The sequence below is a fragment of the Cavia porcellus genome, unplaced genomic scaffold, assembly GCF_034190915.1.
Source record: "Cavia porcellus strain 051 isolate PalLab524CR breed Dunkin Hartley unplaced genomic scaffold, mCavPor4.1 scaffold_1, whole genome shotgun sequence".
Classification (NCBI taxonomy): Eukaryota; Metazoa; Chordata; class Mammalia; order Rodentia; family Caviidae; genus Cavia; species Cavia porcellus.
In genome coordinates, this window is record NW_026947484.1 from 85360367 (window position 1) to 85379146 (window position 18780).

An 18780-nucleotide genomic window follows, 5' to 3' on the forward strand; every position below is an offset into this window, starting at 1 on the left:
AGAAGAAAAATGATAATATGCATATCAGTGCCATTTGTTTTATGTAAATATAAATGTGTTTCATAACATTTCAATTTCATCTATTATTGCTTTTAATTTTTAGCAATTTATTCCTTAAACTCTTAGTACCTTTAATTTTTTAATTAACACAACCTTTACAGTTCTACATATTTCCTTTATTATCCCAAGCATGGACATTGGGATCTTTCTTCTCACCACTTTGAAGTCTTTATCACCTTGAACACCAAACTCCTTTCAACCAAAGCTACTGGCCATGGTCCTGATCGTCTCTCCCAAACACCACCCAACCCAACCGTCCTTCAGCTAGTCTTTCCCTACCCAGGCAGAGCTGGCTGTGTTTCCAGCTGTGCACTCGCTTTGAAGAAGCTTTCGGACAGATCCCTTAGCAGGGACTTCAGCTTTCTGCACATTGGCAGGCTGTGGAGTCCGCCCGGCATGCGCTGCAGGACAATCATTCAAAGGAAGCACACTGAAGAGCCTGCATTCTCCACAGGCCCACTGATCCGTGTGGTTCTCCTATCAGCACAAATGAGAAGCAGCTCCTGCCCGACTGTGGCAGATGGAAATGGAAATTACATACACCGCTAGCGCTGACTATATTATAGCTAAATGATTTGCGTTTGGAAAGTTGGGAGTTCTCATAAATACTGAAGGAAAAGAGTGCTGGGTTATTCAGAGGTCCAGGTGCTTAAGCGACCTGGTGCTAATTATTTAACCTGCCTGAACCTTTTCTTCATTACTGCAGCATTCATAAGACATCAGCACCTGTTTGGACTCATATTCCATTAGGATTGCCACCAGGATTGAATGACATAATGGGTATAAAAGCACTTCACAAATTACAGTGTATTTCATAAATGCAGCATGATCTCTTAAATTTATATCGATATTTTTATCCCTATCTACATCTGAATTTTTCATCATAATCAAAATTCCTTCCTTGAGGCTAAATGCATAGGATTTGACTAGGTGTTATTAGCAATTCTCAAGAAAATTCTAAAGTATGTTTTAAATTTCTATGTTACATTGACAACATAAATTTCTATTTTTAGTTTTTGTTTGCTTCTTCTAAAACTTATCTAAAATACTTGCTCTTTGAAGAGTGACTGTGCAACCATGTTGAAAGATATTATAAAACAAAACAGTTTGTTTACCTCAGCTGTTTGTGGTCTGCATAATTTGCACACTGCTTTTCCAGTAAGCTGTCTCGTCTGCATAGGCTGTGCGATAGCCATTTCCAGTTCAAAATTACTGCAGAAAAGTAATTGATCCTCTATTTCAATATCCCTGCTGTTTCATGATCTCTCTTACAATTCAGGGGGAATCTATTTCTCACTGATGTTGAAAAACATAATAAGTTCACAGCAGGAAGTCTTTAGCTTCATTAAAGAACATTATTATAAAAATAAAGTGGTCGAGGAAAAATTGTTTTTGTCCTTGTGGTACTGTTTATGAAGATCCACATTAATCTGAGTGTTTAAAGCAACAATAAATCTGTTATCGCCTCTTTATCATTCACTTCACCATGGTAGGCCCTAGTGGTGGAAGGAGATGTCAATCATTGACATTCTTCAGTTGTATAAAAAGGAGTTAAGCCTCTTTGGGAAATGAGGGCTAAAGCCTGTCAATAACTAAATTTATTTCTGCTTTTAATATATCAGGATAATGCTCGTGTCCAGCAAATGTAGATGCCAGCATTATTTAAAAAGTGATTGAGCAGAGCAATGCATTGGAATTTTGAGCCACTCAGGCTTCCATCTATCATGAGACACTATAATAAGGGGGTAACACAGAAAGATTTAAGATAGAGAATCTGTGATTGCTCTATTAATCTAGTTTTAACTGATACTAAAATCTGACAGAGCAAATTACACGTTGCAGGCAGTAAGGCTTATCAATTCATTACCACTTTCAAGGCTCTCTCTGCTTTCTTTTGCCTTCAGCTCCTGGCAAAGGACAACCTTTTACAGTTCAATTTCTCAGTTTATTTTTGACTGCGTTTAATTAAATTTGATGGCCTGCTTCTGCACCGCTGAAGTTATTGGAGTTGCAGAGCACTTTGCTGTTATAATGATAGCTCTCTTGGTGTCTGTTCATTATTAACTGCTTTTCAAAAGTGCTGCTCTCAACTCTCATTTTATAAATATTTAAATAACTGAAACTTCTACCTATAAATATATAAATAAATATATATATATATATATATATATATATATACAGAATATAGGGATTCTATTAACAGTTTAATGAATTATACAGAGTGAAATACAAAAAATATAATTTTTATAATGTTATATGTGATAATATTAATTGATAGGGTCCTTAAGTCATTTGGATCATAAGTTGTCATAGACAAACATCATTATCTGAAAAGGAACATTGATAAATTATTTAAGATTTTATAGCACATACACATAATTACACCTAGTAAAATATTTCAGAAAATAATTTTTATACACATAAGTAAAATTCTGAAATTAATCTGAGTGTTTCAAAAAGCAGGTTTTTTTTTTTTTTTTTTTCCTTTTGTCCTTCAGATGAAATGAGATATGCTAAAAAAAGAACTTACAAATCAGACAAAAGTTCACTAGGAGAATGTTCAGGGAGAAATTGAGAGTAAAATTAAAAGACGAGATTATTTGCCTCAATAATGCATCTTTTGTCCTTCTACATTCCCCTCATAAATTATGAAAAATAATTTTAAAAATATTTATAGGGCTTCAAAATCCTCAAGTAGAAACAGCAGAGGAAGACAAATGGTAAAAGTAGTCAGGCTGATAGCACGGGAGCTGAGTTAGCACTGCTCTAACTCAAGATCTGCAGTGTTCTTAGCACTATCTCTGTTCCATACAGAAAGAAGTGTGCAGACAGAAACCCTAAACGATGCTGATCATCACATATTCAGGGAGAGAGAAGACTAGGATTCAAGTGCAGACAGTCTGCTCTGAGACACAGAGTGCTGTATCCCCATGAACTGTGGAAATATGGAAGCAAGTAGAGAAGTGATCATCGTGAGAGAGCCAAGATGCACCACCTGTGACCCCACAGTGTGGCCCACCAAGAAAAATTCAGCATGCCACCCACAGAAGTCATGAGGGCCCAAAACGAGGAAGAAGTGAGTACTTCAAAAATAAAGTAGAGATAAAGCACTGTTTCAAAAGGCACAATCCATACAGTTTCAAAGTAATTACTGCGTCTCTCCTCCACAGAGGGAACATCACTCATTATCAATCACAAAGCCCCTTCTTTAAATCTCTTCATTGATAACTAGTTGTTCTTCAGAGAAATCCAGCCTTACAAATTTTAGACTTTGGGCAAAGCCACTATTATAAGTTCTTAATCAAAGAGTCTATAGCCTCCCTCGCCTGCTTAGTGTCCAGAACACTATCAACCTACTCTATTAGTCCAGCTCCTATGACAAAACTCCATCCTATGGTATGAGTGAAGTAGTGAAGGTAACTGGTAATTAGATTAAAACTTCAGCATGATTGAGATCTCTGATACTAACTGTAAGAGACTGAGGTAAACAGGGAGGATGTGTAGAACTAAAGGACAATAATCTCTATAATAAATATGTGGAGGATAAAAACTTGTATTATAATAAAACAAAAGCCACCCAGAACACTATAAAATAAGCAATGAAATGGAGAAGCTAGAAAATTAGAGACTAAAAGCATAGCCTCAGGTAAACCAAAATTAAAAATATGCTATTAAGGAGAGGGAGGTTGCATTATATATATATATAGTAGTGAAAGGCCAGAAAATCTGGGTAAGTGTTCTAGACTGAGGGGATTTGAAGAGATGTAGCAATTCTTTACAATCCACACTTCTCAACTAGACTTCACCCTGGAGGAAAACTGTGTTGTAACAATTGTTATGTGCTATGTAAGATAAAAGCATGAAGAATTTACATACATGTGCACATACAGACACACATGCACATTTCTGTAACATGATGAATTTTAGAAATGCTATGAAGTGCCTACAATAGAAAAAAGTGAAACAGAAGCCATCTGTAAATAAAAGGCAATTAAGCTGGCATTAGCTTTCTTAACTGGGAAATGTACTGGTAATCTATATTTTCCCAAACATACTGAAACAGATATCAATCAGGTGGAAGATTGTGAGTAGACCTCTGAAGTCAAGTACTCAGGCTTTCTGGCCACCACATCACTTCAGAAAGCTATAGAAGGCTGGGGCTCTGCACAAGTGGGAAGGAGTGCAACCCGGTGACCTGAATCCAAACTGACAAAGCAGTGCCAGGAGGCTGAGGCAGCGGTGAGCTCTATGGGAGCAAGAAGGTGGAGGGCTGACAATCACAGCACACCAATGATAGTGGGACTCATAAATATTCTCATCACTTGGCTCAAAGAATCAAATAACTGTGGGCGATATTATGAACTTCAGGAAAAGTTAATATGCTAAAATAGAAACCTAGGAAAAATATTTACATAGTTACAATAATGTGAACACTAAATATTCACTTCAAGCAAATAATTTTATTCAACACACTGAGAGTATAGTAGAAAGGAAACTGTAACCCACAGGTGTGTCATAAATCTTATTTATGTCATAGGAAGTTAACAGGTAATATTCAAAGCTGATGAGTCAAAATGAGCATAGTAAACATGACATAATGTCTATATCTATGCAAAATTTGAACATTGGGTTTTATTGAACAAGACTAAAGCCCACAGAGGTTTGGAGGAAGTGGCTGTGGTTCTCTTACTGTTATTATAAACAACTTATTATTCTTTGATGAATAAATCACATCTTCCTAGGTATACAAATAAAACTGACCTTAAAAGTTAGAACAATTCCTATTACTGCGAAACCACATAAGTCATTTTAACAATCGAATGCATAGTTTACATACAGATATTCTTTATGAGATTATATAGAACTATTCTCTGTCCCTGAGTTCCTAGGGCTAAATATTCATAAAGAAACACAGTTCAGGATTACTTGTGGCATACTTTCAAAAGTAAAACAATCTCCCTCCCAAAGAGAGCTCAGAAGATGAAGTTGTTGCCTTTAATTTATTAAAAGCAATTACTTTAAAAAATAGGATATATTCTTTGACAGAAGTTGAAAGCAAAGGTTTGGTGGGCCTTAGTGGAAGCAGAGGCTGATCACACATTGTTGTAAGTTTGTATGTAGACATGTTGTTTCTAATGTTTAAAAGTTTGACAGGAAGCCCTTTCTGTCCTTACTTTCAGCTCCTGCCCAGAGTGCATGATGGTTTTCCTTCTGTCAGTGAGAAAATTTGTGAATTTCCACAGGGACACTAAGTGTAACTAAATTTAAAAATGGACAATATTAAAAAGTGATTTCTTTGACTAGAAGCTGGCATATATTTTACATGGCAGTATTTTACTGTCAGGACTGATTGGAAAAAAAATTGAACTCTTGTGGATCTACAATTCATCACAAATTGTAATAGCAATGATCAAAGGGAAATAACTGTTACCTAAAAAGTAAGTGATACTTCTTCTGATTACAAGGGCAAGATTAAAAATGTTGCCTTATTAAGCAAATTTGGTATCTTTCTTTCTACAAGGCAAGAGATTGTGCATATTCACCATTCACAATGAACACATAACCTGCCTAAGGTTTCAGTGGAATTTGGTGTCTCCAGAGACATGAGATCTAAGAGAAAGGAAGTTTAACTGCTGCTATGCTGGTACTGGAGTCCCTATACCTAGATCATAGGTAATTTGGGGAGATGTTCTATATTACAAAAAGAATACTTGGAGAACACTTTACATTTTGGATAACTAGAACAGTATTTGTTCATGCTACATTAATAAGTTTTACAGCATTCTTGTCATGTTCTGTCATTAAGTAGAAATATTGAATGTCACAGTCTTTTATCAGTTTTTTTCAATATTTTTGCTTATTAATTTTGCCCAGCAGATGACAACACTGACTTCATTTTCAAGCAATCTTTTTAAACACATAATTTCTACCTTAACCATTCTGCTTTTCTTTGAGAACTTTTCTGTCAATTGCTTTTATCTTCAAATTTTGCTCTCTCAATTTTTTATTGTACTAGCATCTTCTTCTTGATTTTGTCTTTGTTTTATTGTAATTATCAGGGTTCTCCAATCTTTAGACAAACGTCCAAATTCTTAGATACCTCAGGTCTCTAAATTCTATTTCAATATTACCTGACATTTTGCCAATATATCAACACACATCTACCTTGTTGTAGTGAATTAAAAATACTCAACATGAACAATAGAAATATTAATATTTTGAAGACATCTACATGGTAATGTTTATATCACAGAAGAATTACTGTGTTAACTATAAGACAAAGAAAGGATATGTGAAATGTGAACACAGAAACAGGGTCATGTGTAAGGGCTGTTTTTTAGTTGTACAAACTAACAATAATTGAGTTTTTAAGGTAAAGTCAGGGAAAAATGGGAAGCAATAGGAAAATATCAGAAACAATGTGAGCCCAGTGTAGTGGCACATGCCTACAACCTCAGGGATCTGGAACCTGAGGTAGCAAGATCACCTCGAGTTCTAGGCCCGCCTGGGCTACAAAGTGAGTTCAAGACCTTGCATTACATAGTGGAATCGTGGCTTAAAACACAAACACAAACAAACAAAAACATACTGTGAAAGGAGTCAGGACCTACAAAACTTTGACTTTCAAATATGTATTCAATGAAAGTACAAGAAAGGAGTAAAAAGTGGAAAACATAAGCACTACGGTTTAAAACTGATAAACCTAAAGACCAGGGTACCACTAATCAGAGCTGAGAAATGGCAGCAATAGCCCTCATAAGCCTCAGATGTATCTGACTCATTCTTGACAAAAATGATACAGCTGCATCCTGAAGCCAAAATATTTTTCACTAACATTAATGTGAAAATTTCCAGAGATTTTATTAAAATACTCAAGTACTTTGAGAAAATAAAGTTATAGTCATTATTAAGATAAAAAATGTTACTGAATATTTCATGTTATATAAAAATTCCACCTTTATCTAAACCTATAAATCTGAATTTTTCTTGCTATAAATAATAAAAGGTTTCCTATACAGTACCAAGGTTAATTTCCATTGTCACAAAGCCTTGATTTCTAATGTTAGGACTAACAGATGTAGGGAATTAACAATATTTGAAGATGGAAAAAGTATTTATTCACTAAATTTTACACTTTATATGCCATAGGAAGTTAATTTTACTTATTAATTCTTTGGTAATAAAGCTCTTCTATGACCATCACAGGTTTGGTAGAAACTACTGTATACTAAACCAGTAATTCTAATATCAAGTATTTCCACATTAGGTTAGAAAAATGTATACTAGCATTCTGCAATGTGATTTTATTGAGGTTGAACCTATTGAAAAGTAACAAATCACTGGAGGAAAAAGGTAAAATAAATTTTAATCCCAATTCCTTGGGCTGAAATCTAACACAGAAAAGTTAATCTCTTTCCTTTCTTTCCAGCATTACCTTACATTACTTCCCTTTATTAAAAACAAAACAAAAAAAATCTATTAACTTATTTTCCTGTGTGCTCTAAATTCACTCTCATCTTTGGTACATATACCATTCCCTCCATCTAAATCCCATTCCCCAGAGGCTCATCTGTGCTATTTGATATACATCAGTTTTGACTTCCTCCAAGAAGCATTTTCAGCTGTTTAACTCATATGTAGTCTGTTTTATTTTAAAAATGTGCATTTCATTTCTGTTTACTATGCAAGGTCTCTGCGCAGTGCGTGCAGGACTGGAACTCACTATGCAGCCCAGGCCATCCTCAAATTCAGTGATCCTCCAGCCTCAGCCTCCCAAATGCTGAGATTATGAACATGTACCACCATGCCCAGCTTCTTCATTCTGTATAGCCTAAAACTAATATTATCTTTAGTGTAATATGCACATGTACACATAATAATGTACCATTTAGCATACATAGATGTAAATGCTATGGTGGATGATACATTCCTTGTAGACAGAAATATTTTATGCATACTATAGTCTCTAAAAATTTAGGGCAATGAAATGTTCCTAGTGGATACTTAATTTGCTTTGTTTTATCACATCTTTCTTTAGTTTTTGAGAGGCATTATTGTCAGAGTCAGTCTCTTTAGAATCCAGCTTACTTTTGTGTCGTCTGCATTTGTTTGAGACACATGAGTAAAGATAGAAATATTTTGATTAGTACTTGTCTAATTCACTTTAATTTACTATATAAAATCTATTATTTTGAAATCTAAGTGCTGAATGTGACTAACGTTAGATCCATTTTGTTTTATTTTAGAACTGAATGCCTAAATGACAAATGAACACTGATTCATGTGTAAAATTTCACATCTTCTGACAATTTCCAATTTTATTACACTTTGCAAAATATTCTCTAAATTATAGTACTTCAGCAAATGTAATCTCAAGTGCTGAAATTTAACACTACTTTAGATTTAGCAATAATAACTTTCATTGCTGCATAATGTTAGCTGCAGCTTAACTTTCAGATCATGCAGTGTATGTAATATGATATGGACGGAGTTAATTTCCAGATCAATGAATCAGTGTTATCTTAATACTCTGCATCTTTAATTTTCCTATCACATTTATTTTCTGAGTAGACTTTATGGAAGAAGTTGCTTTACGTGCTGTGCTCACTATCTAGGGCAGGTTCTTACTCAGACTGGGATTCTATCTTTTATCTGAGGAAAAAAAGACTATCACAAACTATTGAACCACACTGATCTGATGGGCAGGCTACATGAATGAAAATGAAAAAGACAGGGAGACTTAATCAGCAAATACCCTCTTCCAGATCCTCTTCCTAGAAGAGATATTTCATCACCACAATAACCAAAACACAGACAGATGGCGCTAGAGAGTAGGAAAAAAATGAATCTGGCCCACACTCCGGAGAGAGGCACTGACCTGACACCAATGGATTTCAATGCTGTATTTGAGACTTGCCTTGTAATAACTGACTTTGGATTAGATAAAGGAAAATAGAAGGCCAAGTTCAGCATCTGATTCAGTAGAAGTAATCTCTTTCTCCTCTGAAGCACAGATGAACACACACACACACACATACACACACACACACACACACACACACTATCTTTTGAAGGCCAGTTTATTTCTGAAACTCACTTATGTTCTTTAAACTCGATGCTTGGATTGAGCTGTGTCTGTTCTTTTGGTTGGTGCTATAAATCTAGCCACGATTAGCAGTTTTTAAGCACCTTAAAAGTGCCTTTACAAATATGAGTTTAGCTGATTTACAGAGTAGGGAAATTTAGGATAAATGAGTAATGTATGTCTCTGAAGCATAAAGAGACCAATATGTTTTGAACAACAAATTCTGTATATGGCAGAGCGGATATTTGAATTTGGCTCACTGTGCAACCTATCTACACTCTGCATATTTTGGCTTGCTGCCATTTCTAAACTAGAATTTTATTCACTTTTTCTTGCCATCTTTATAGCTTGTCCTTATACTTAGTTAACTTTCATATTGTAATGTTTGTATTTGAGGAGAAATATGGAAAAGTGATCAATTAATTATCAAGTGTAAATTCAGTAATGACATGAAGAAAGGGAGGTGTTCAATATGATTATATTTCTAAATTTGACGTTCTGTGCACTGAGACTGACTGTGGTCTACTCAGCCAATCTAGGTGGCATCTTGGTTACACACCTCCCTGTAAAACAGAATTTTGTTCATGTTGTTAGAGGGGAAGGAGGAAAGAGAAGATGAATCTGAAGGAGACTGAGTCTAGAAGAGGGTGAACTGTGTTTTCTAGGAAGTTTGAATTTAAAAGGTTTTGTATTAGTCAGTTTTCCTATAACTGAGATCCAACACTCAATACCTACTGGTTAGAGGAGAAGTTTAACGTGGTTCATGGATCCAGAGGATTCCGTTCATGCTTAGCTTGTTTCCATGCAGAAACTGAGGTTTCTGGCTGAAGGTCATAGTGGAAAACTATGCTCATGTCAAAGGCAGGGAAGAGTGCCAGCGAGGAAGAGTGGGGGCCCAGACATAGCACCCAAGGCCATGCTTCCATGACTCACCAGACACAGGAAGTGAGCTTCAGTCATCCCTGAGGCAGAGCCCAAGCTGGCCAGGTGGCACAATTAAGCTTAACCAAATGTTATAAGTATTATCAGAAGAAAATTCCTTTATAGTTAGCCTCAAAAGCATTACTCAAATTTCTCACATTCTTTATGGACTTTACACACTTATTATTTTTACCTTTATAACTGCCATTAAATAAGAAGGCATTTTCTTTGCTATAAAATGATATGTAGGAATATTATTACTTATACAAATAGAATATTTCACTGCAATTTTGTAATCTGAATTTTCATGCTTCTAGAAAGTATAGGAACTCTTTGTAACCTCATTATTCCCCAGAGCCCTGCTTTTGCCTAGTGGATAAATTGTGGACTTAATTTTCAAAATTAAGAGGGTTTTTCCCTTGATTGTTGAAAATATACATTCTGAAAACATAGTTAAAATTTTTTAAAAAATAGAATGGTAAATGTAATTACTTTATCACAATGACTCTTTTGCATTTTTCCATACACATAAAAATCTTAATAATGCTCTGTTGTTACATTATTCTCCTCTTCTTTAAATCTTGAGAATAAACCTGTTCCAGCCAGGCATGGTAGTATATGCCTGTAATCCCAGCACTCTGGGGGCAGAGGCAGGAGGATTGTTGGGAGTTTGAGACCAGCGTGCTACAAAGTGAGCTCAAGGAAGCCTGAAACTGCATAGTGAGACCCTGTCCCCCCCAAAAAAATACAAAACTAAACAAACAAATTTCTTCTTCCTCTTTGTCTTAAGTGTTCTTCTAAAGCATGAGTTTTAATTGTTCTATAGATTATTTTAAAACTCTTGTGAGTTCTATACAATTACAAATTTTCCCTGTACAGAATTTTCACTGCTACTAAACAGATGATAAGCAATATCCTTTAGTTTAAAGCTTTTCAGACAGTCCTAATTTTTCTTACATTAAATAAGTAGATAGTAAATTCCTCGTAAAATAAAGTCTCATTAAGATATCTGATAAACAGATCAAGTGGTTATTGTGCAGTCTTTTTGGGGGGCAGAGGATTGTACTTAGAGCCTTCCTACTGAACTACATACTTAGACTTTTTTTGTAATTTTGATATAGTGTATATCTAAGTCATTAGGAGGACTTGCAATCCTCCTGCCTCAGCCTTCCATAGCAGTGGACTAGAGGCTTCTATTTCTTTACAGCACTTTCCTTGTGACCTTACTCGGTCTCCGTCTTTGTAACCATAGAAGGTAGAGATTCTATGTGAGTTATATATAGGACATAGTATGTTTTTAAGACCAGCATAAATTTCTAATGTTGTCTAACATCTGTCTTTCATTGCCTGTTACTATTTATCCCACAGAAGTTTCCTATAATGTCTCTACATGCACATGCAAGCTAGCCAAAGGTTCATGAAAGAGCAGACTCAGGGGTAATCAAAACTGAATCCGTGTCACAGTGCTGAACCAACACACTTGTAAAACCAGAAGTGAAGGCATCTTTTGAGTTCTTGTGCTACCTACCATGCTAATGGTCTGATGCTAAGAGGGACAACACTTGGGGCCTCAGGTGAATCAGCCCCCCGAAGACTCATCAAGGCCTTTGCTAGCAACAGCAAGGCACTCAACCACCCCCCATCCTGAGTCACCTCCAGGAATTGTCCCCTGTTTGCTCCCCAGGAAGGGGGATGGATGATGCTTCACTCACAGCTCTGACAACGAGATACTTGGTTCACAGGGAAATCCCTTCATCATTGCACTCTGTCACTTTCAGTGAGAAGGGGAAAATGGATATTGGCGTGCAAGATCAGAAGAAATGAATTTAAAAGGATAATTTTTTAAAGGAGACCAAACCTTCCAATGCTGTGGAAAGGGAGGCGGACTGATGGAGTGCCAGTGTGACTCCCACCTTAGAGCTGCAGAGAGCAGGCTCTTTGTAACAGGAAGCCAGCCCGATGGGTGACATCGAACTCACCTGGGGCCAAAGCCCATGGCTTCCCTCAGCGCTGGTGCCATCCTGCTGCCACGCTCACACCTTTCGCTGCAGTATCCGGCCAGGAACCACTTGCCTTTTATTCCTACATACAACAAAATAGAGCGTCAGTCATTTTTTTTTTTTTTTCTTTCCTGTCACTTTGGGTATAATAAGATATTCATTATCTTTCCTATCACACAAGATACCCAATCAGAATGTTCACCACAAAGGGAAGCAGTGTAAACTCTTCACCTCTATAATTTACACCTTGAAGATTAATATAGCACCTGCATGAGTCAATGGGACATCTATATTTTATCTCCTATAAAATCATCCTTATAAAAGGTGGTGTACCATTTCAATTCAATGATTCCTGTCCCTTTGATTTAACCCTTTGAAGTAACTGATGTATTAATTTAGGAAGTCACTTTCCATTTATTATTCTTGAAATTCACAAACCAAAATCCTTTTTTAAATTCCAGAAAGAAGCTAATGCTGAAAATATTACTTCATTTTTATGATGAACATGGATCTCAGGAGGAAACCAAATTTAGAACTGCAATTCCATTAATTTAATGCCTGTCTTAGTTTACGTTCCTCACCGTGAATAGTGATGAACAGCCCTGCGGTTTTGTCCAGCACACCCAAGTATTGCTCATGTGAAACTTGAGATGCAAACAGAACATTTTGCCACATGATACAGGCATAGGCTTGGTACCAATTTTAGGGCTGGGCTGCCTATGTGAAGTGGAGGTGCCAGGCAGCATCCAGCACTCTGCACAATTCAAGCCTCTCGACCTTCCTCAAATGGGGCCATACTCCAGTTTGCTATATAACTAGTGGCTTAAGGAACTCTAGGTAAGCATGGAAGAGATGCAGCAATGCCCTTCAACGGTCCAGTAGGATTATTATTATTATTATTATTATTATTATTATTGTTATTTTGTCTTTGCTATTGTCCCCCTTTCCAGGATTTGGTGTTTGACTGACTCACATGGGGAGGATCTTGCCATTATCTGATATTCTTGATGGTCCCTGCTTACCTAAATCTTCCAAATCAAAACTGACAAGGTCAATATTTTCTACAGCTTGATCTGCATACCAGGAGACCCTTTCAATTTCATTGTATGGACTTGCTGTTAATTGCATATTTGGATCACCACCTGATTCTAGAAATATCCTCTGTGAATAACTACCACATTTCAACAAATGCAGGTGAACCTCTCCCAGTCCCCCAAGCTCTAACTTCTGATGTCAAGCTAGAAACTACTTATTGTTTTCCACCTTCTTAGCAGTTATTTACTGTTTTTCCAATGCAATTTGAAGGGTTTATGCAACTTGCAAGCCTTGAAAGTGAATATTGCTCTTTTTTTGATTGAGATTTTTCTGATATGCGAGAGTTCCTTCACCCCCTTCATCTCCTCTGCTACAGCAACAGCAGAATTTCAGCAGTTCTCACTTAGATAATAGCAATAACTTCTGAATGTTGATTTGGTGCCACATAAAAACAGATGGCGTTTTCAAATTAGGATAATTTCAGGAGAGTTTAATAGAGAACCTATTTTTAAAACTATGAGCGGTAGGCAGAGAAAACACAGCAGAACGTATGGTGGAGATGTTCCCTCCCCAAGCCTTCAGGGAGGAGGCCAGGGAACAGCTACTGCTAACTAGGACGGATTAAGGGATGCAGCCAGGACCTCCGGACAGAAAGAGTCCTCTCTTAGGGGTCACAGGTAGTGTAAGATGATGGGACAGAGAAAACCTGAAGAAAGCATTACAGGATTCTTCTTTTCCTCTGGTTGCCTGCATAGTTTAGCTATGGAAGTAAATGCATTGGAGTCCTAAGTATATGGGAGCCTGTTGCTAGTTTCCAAAGTTAGAGAGTAAGTGGAGAAAGACAAAAGGTGATATAAGGGGAAATAAATCTTCAGAAAATCTTTGACTTATATCTCAGTGCACAGGATTTGGAATCCGATTGGTACTTGAGCTGCAACCTTACCTACGTGTATAACTGTAATGTTTACAGTTCTCAAAAATCATCTACATAGTATTGAGATTATGTACCTCAGAGCGCTGTTGATAGACTAATTCCCATAGAATGCAAGGACTGCACACTGCTACAAAGTACTTAATGTTAGAGACAGCAGTGCCTCTTAAAATGCAAAAATAAATTGATAAACATTCTAGAATGCTGAACGCACCATCACTTCTTCCAACATGTTGTGTATTTTCAAACCTCCATACTTTCCCCCAAAGGCCCCTTCTTAAGAATGATTCTTCTTCCTCCATCTTAAATCTGCTCTGTCTAGAAAACTCCTAATTTACAGTCCATGAAAAAGTCTTAAGGCCTTCTGCAGTTTTTTTCTCAAGAAAAATGGCTTTTCCCTACTTGTTTTTCCATGGTACCACAACCACCTATAAAGTAACAAGATTGTGCCTATTGTCCTATTTGTCCACGAATGCCTGGAAGGAAGGAGAAAGATATGTCAGACAAATGGATCTCCTCTGGAAGCTCACTAACCATAGATATTGAGTAAACATAAAGTGAATACATGAGTGTGCATTTCTAGAATAAGTGAAATAAAGCAATGAGTGTGTATTTCTGGAATAAGTCTGCAGCAACATAAGGAAAGATTCAGTAACATCTTTGCCTATTAAGAAGACCAGCCTGTGATAAGGGTACATGGTGTATTTACCCTGAAAAGCCACAAGAAATCTGTGGAAGAGCTCCAAAGGGAAAGTGCAACCCACTTTGAGACTTTGGTCTGGCGTGGCTAAAAACTTTACCTCATTCATTTCAAAGTTGCCAAAAGCACTAAACATAATTGATTTGATGTAGAAAATTAATGCTTTACTACTAATGGCACTACTGTTACCAAATGCATTTGAGTGATTAAAGAAAAAAGGTGAACTCCCAATATTTTCTTACTGACTAGCCCCAAGATTTCCTCCATGCATACTAAAGTTATTTGTTCTGTACATATGGGTAATGATTTCCCATGATAATGAACTTAAACATGAGTAGTATAGAAAAATAAAGCCATACTCTCCTCCTTACTCCTTTACCTTCCCCTCAACATAGCACTTATTCACATCATTGTGCCCCTGCAAATACCAATATATATGTGTAATACATATTACATAATATATTCTCTTATTCAATGGCTCTTTTTAAAAAAGTGAATGCTCAACATCAACACAGGTCTATGTTTTCTTTGTCTAACATAAATCAGAATGTCTTCTATCTGAGTAAATAAAGAACATTCTCATAAGCTTAGGCTTTATTTCCATTATTCTGCTAAACTATACATTTAAATAGAAGACTCTTAAAATTGATTTTCAAACATAGTTTGTTATTATTAAGTATGTTATAATAAATATGCCCGGAAAATTAGAATTCAAGGCGTACATCTGTGGGCCAAATTCCTGTATGTGATAGTAGGTCAAAGGTAAATGTAATTTTAATTTTTAAATATACAGCCAGATTTTCTTCATTTAAAATCAAACTAATTTGTGCTCCTACCCACAATTTTTGAGACCAATAGAATATAGGGGTGTATATGTTTTTTTAAAAATATGGTAGTTTAAAAGCTGAATCTTTGTGTTGTGTTACTTAACATTTAAAATTATGACAGACAATATATTTTTGGTAATATTTAAAGGACATTTATGTATCTTTTCTGGGATAGTTCTGTTAATAGTTCAAATATCATTTGAATTGCTCTTATCCTAGAGATTTTCCAATGCAAGCAAAGCCATTAACTATGTCAGCAAAATATTCCTTTATGCTTGATTTTTTTTTTTCAATCTTTTGTCCCCAAACTGCTTCTGTTGCAATCTTTTAAGGGAATGTAATGCACCAAAAGAGATCCCACAGTGCCCTCTGGTGGCCTCCCACTCCATTGCATTTTCTTTACATAAATGGGGTCAAAAGCTGAAGGGAAATACAGATTAATAAGAAAAAAATTATTTCTATCCCAAACCTACCTTGCCCCTAACCAACACGGAAATACAAGCAAAATTAAGTGGGAAAAAATTAAGATCTTCTGATTGCAAAGATTTCTGATTGCAAATAATCTCATAAAGCCAACCTGATGACAACACTCACGTTCCATTTGTTTTACAAACACTTAAATAACTATAGATAGTAATATACGTGCTCATGACATTCACTGAATACACAAAGATCCTTGGCCTTCTGAAGCTTATTTTCTAGCCTGCGAAGATATACTAATAAGAGCCATCAGGTAAGTGAGCAAAAATTTTGATGCATTAAAAGACACGGGCTTGGGGCTGGGGATTTAGCTCAGCGGCATAAGCGCCTGTCTTGCAAGCAGGCAGTCGTGAGTACGATCCCCAGTACCGGTAAAAAGGAAAAAGACAAAAAAAAAAAAAAAAAAAAAAAAAAAAAGGACACGGGCTTACGAGTGTGTAGATGAGACACACTTAAGTACTTCAGTGCAAAATAGAGAAAGAATAAGGCACTTCAAAAAGGCACATCTAAAAAGGGAAATGGAGGTTTTCAGGTTAATTTTGCAGTTATTTGGGGAAGAAGCTTTCTAGACGCTGGACATACTCCTGAGGCATGGGAAGCTTGGGAGGTAGAGAGGACATGGAAAAATTCCCCTATGGTAGTAAATCTTTCTTCCGGCTGCTGGGAATGTGCTGACTGCCTTCCCCATTTCCATCCTACCCTGAAAATTACCCCAGGATGCCCCTGATGCCCAGCCTCCTCAGTCTGGGCAGTCTGCACCCAGTGACTGGTGGACGCGGGGCATGACCAATGCACAGCACAGCTTCCCACCACCCAGGCTGAGGCTTGTGGAGAAGCACGGTGGTTCACCTTCTCTGCCTGCTCATGCCTGCCTATTTCATGGATTTTGAGCTCCATAGCACTCTCTAAACACTGTGTGCTAATCCGCACCTCCGTCTACTCATCTGAGGAACAGAAAGGCATGCAGCATGCAGCTCTTGACAGGATATAGCATGCTTTCATTCATGCTTTCCACAATTTTTTTTTCAGTACTTACTGTACACTACCTCTAATTTCAGTTCTAACATAAACCATAGTCATAGAATTCCTGATCCATATACAATGCTTATCATAGTAAGGCACACAACAATTAAATGAGATTAGTCAAACATGTGATGTATAACAGAGAAATCAATGCTGAAGAAGAAAAAAAAAGGGGGTACAAGCAGTGTCTGGGAAGGGTCTGTGATCTTCAAAACAGGAATGCATCAAAGCCTCATTAAGGTTTGAAGAAAAGAGGGGAATGAAACTGGACTGTCTTACTCCAAAGGGAGAAAACACAAAGGGGGGTCTGAGGAGAGTGTATGCCTGGTTGATTTTAAAGCCAACACAAACCTGAGTTTTAGGGGAAGAGGTGAAATGCAAGAAAGAGGAAAGGAGACCAGAGAGTAACCAAGGAGGGATCACCTAACACTGAGCTGGTGATTTCAGGAACTGGAGATCCTGGATTTTGCTCCAGTGATATGGAAAGCAATTGGTCATTTTGAGGAGAAAAGTGACAGGACCAATCTGGGCGAATGCTGAAGTATGGCTTAAAGATGGTAAAGTGAAAAGCAAAGAAACATGAAAGAGGGCACTGACAGGGGAGAGAAAGAGGAGTATGAAAGGTCCCCGCAGGGAAGGGGCTGGAGTGTGGCTGGATGGAGGGTGTGGGAAGCAAGAGATAAGGAATAACTCCATGGATGTGAATCCAGGCACAGAAAGAGCACAGTTAATGTTCTCTCAGTTAAAGAGGATGACGGAGATAATAGGCCTGGGAAACTATAAAGAGATTCATTGCAAAAATATCAGTTTTTAAATGCCTAAACTTTACAGGAAGATGTCAAACAGATCTGGACACAGAAATCCAAGATTGGAGGTTGGGTGCCCGCATCATGAGAATATAGGTAGTGTTCGCCTTCGAGGTGAACTGAGACAGCCATAGCAGGAAGTATGGTTAGAAAAGAAGTCCAAGGACTGAGCCCCAACTTCTGGAGCTAGACACATGAACCCATACTGGAAAATAACATGGAAGTGTATTTGAACTATGTAGGGCACAGCGTTGTAGAACCAACTAAAAATGGTGACTCACAGGGTGATCTAGTTTACCAAATGTCATGGTAAGGTCATGCAGGATAGGATTAGGATGAGAATTGTGCACTGAATATTGAAATACAGAACTCATAGGTGATGGTGACATATTATGGTGACATTTTAGAGGATAAAATAGACTGTAAGCAAGAAAATTTCTGAGGGGAAACATTGGAGAACAAAGGTTTGCTATTTCATAAAAACATAACACTTTTCAAGATCAACCAATTTTATGTAAATAAAATCCCTAAATTAATTTCCAAAGATTTAAAACCTGTGGTCTGTATTCTCTGACTATAGCAAAAGTAAGGTAAAACTCAATAGTGAAACTCATGTCTGTAATCCCAGCACTCAAGTGGTTGAGGCAAGAGGATTGCTGCAAGTTCAAGTTCAATCTGGGCTACAAAACGAGTTCAAGGCCCACCTGAACTGTATAATGAAATCCTGTCTCTAAAAGACAAAATGGAACAGCCCAATAAACATAAAAATAAATCAGGAATAGTATAAATTATATATATATATATATATATATATATATATATATATATATATATATGAAAATGAATACAGTGGTAAAGAAATAACAAGCTTTAAAATTTTAAAATAATAATGTTGAGAGCTTTGGAATCCTT

At 36.8% G+C, this 18780-nt stretch overlaps 1 protein-coding gene across 27 annotated transcripts in view; it reads right to left on the reverse strand.

Moving 5' to 3' along the window:
* Positions 1-18780, reverse strand: part of Ptprd (protein tyrosine phosphatase receptor type D) — a 2079748-nt gene that overhangs the window by 1466562 nt on the left and 594406 nt on the right. For all 27 annotated transcript variants that reach the window (XM_063251000.1, XM_063251078.1, XM_063251071.1 and 24 more), the window contains one exon: positions 12046-12148. The gene's annotated coding sequence lies outside the window, so the exon portion shown is untranslated. The remainder of the gene's footprint in view (positions 1-12045; positions 12149-18780) is intronic.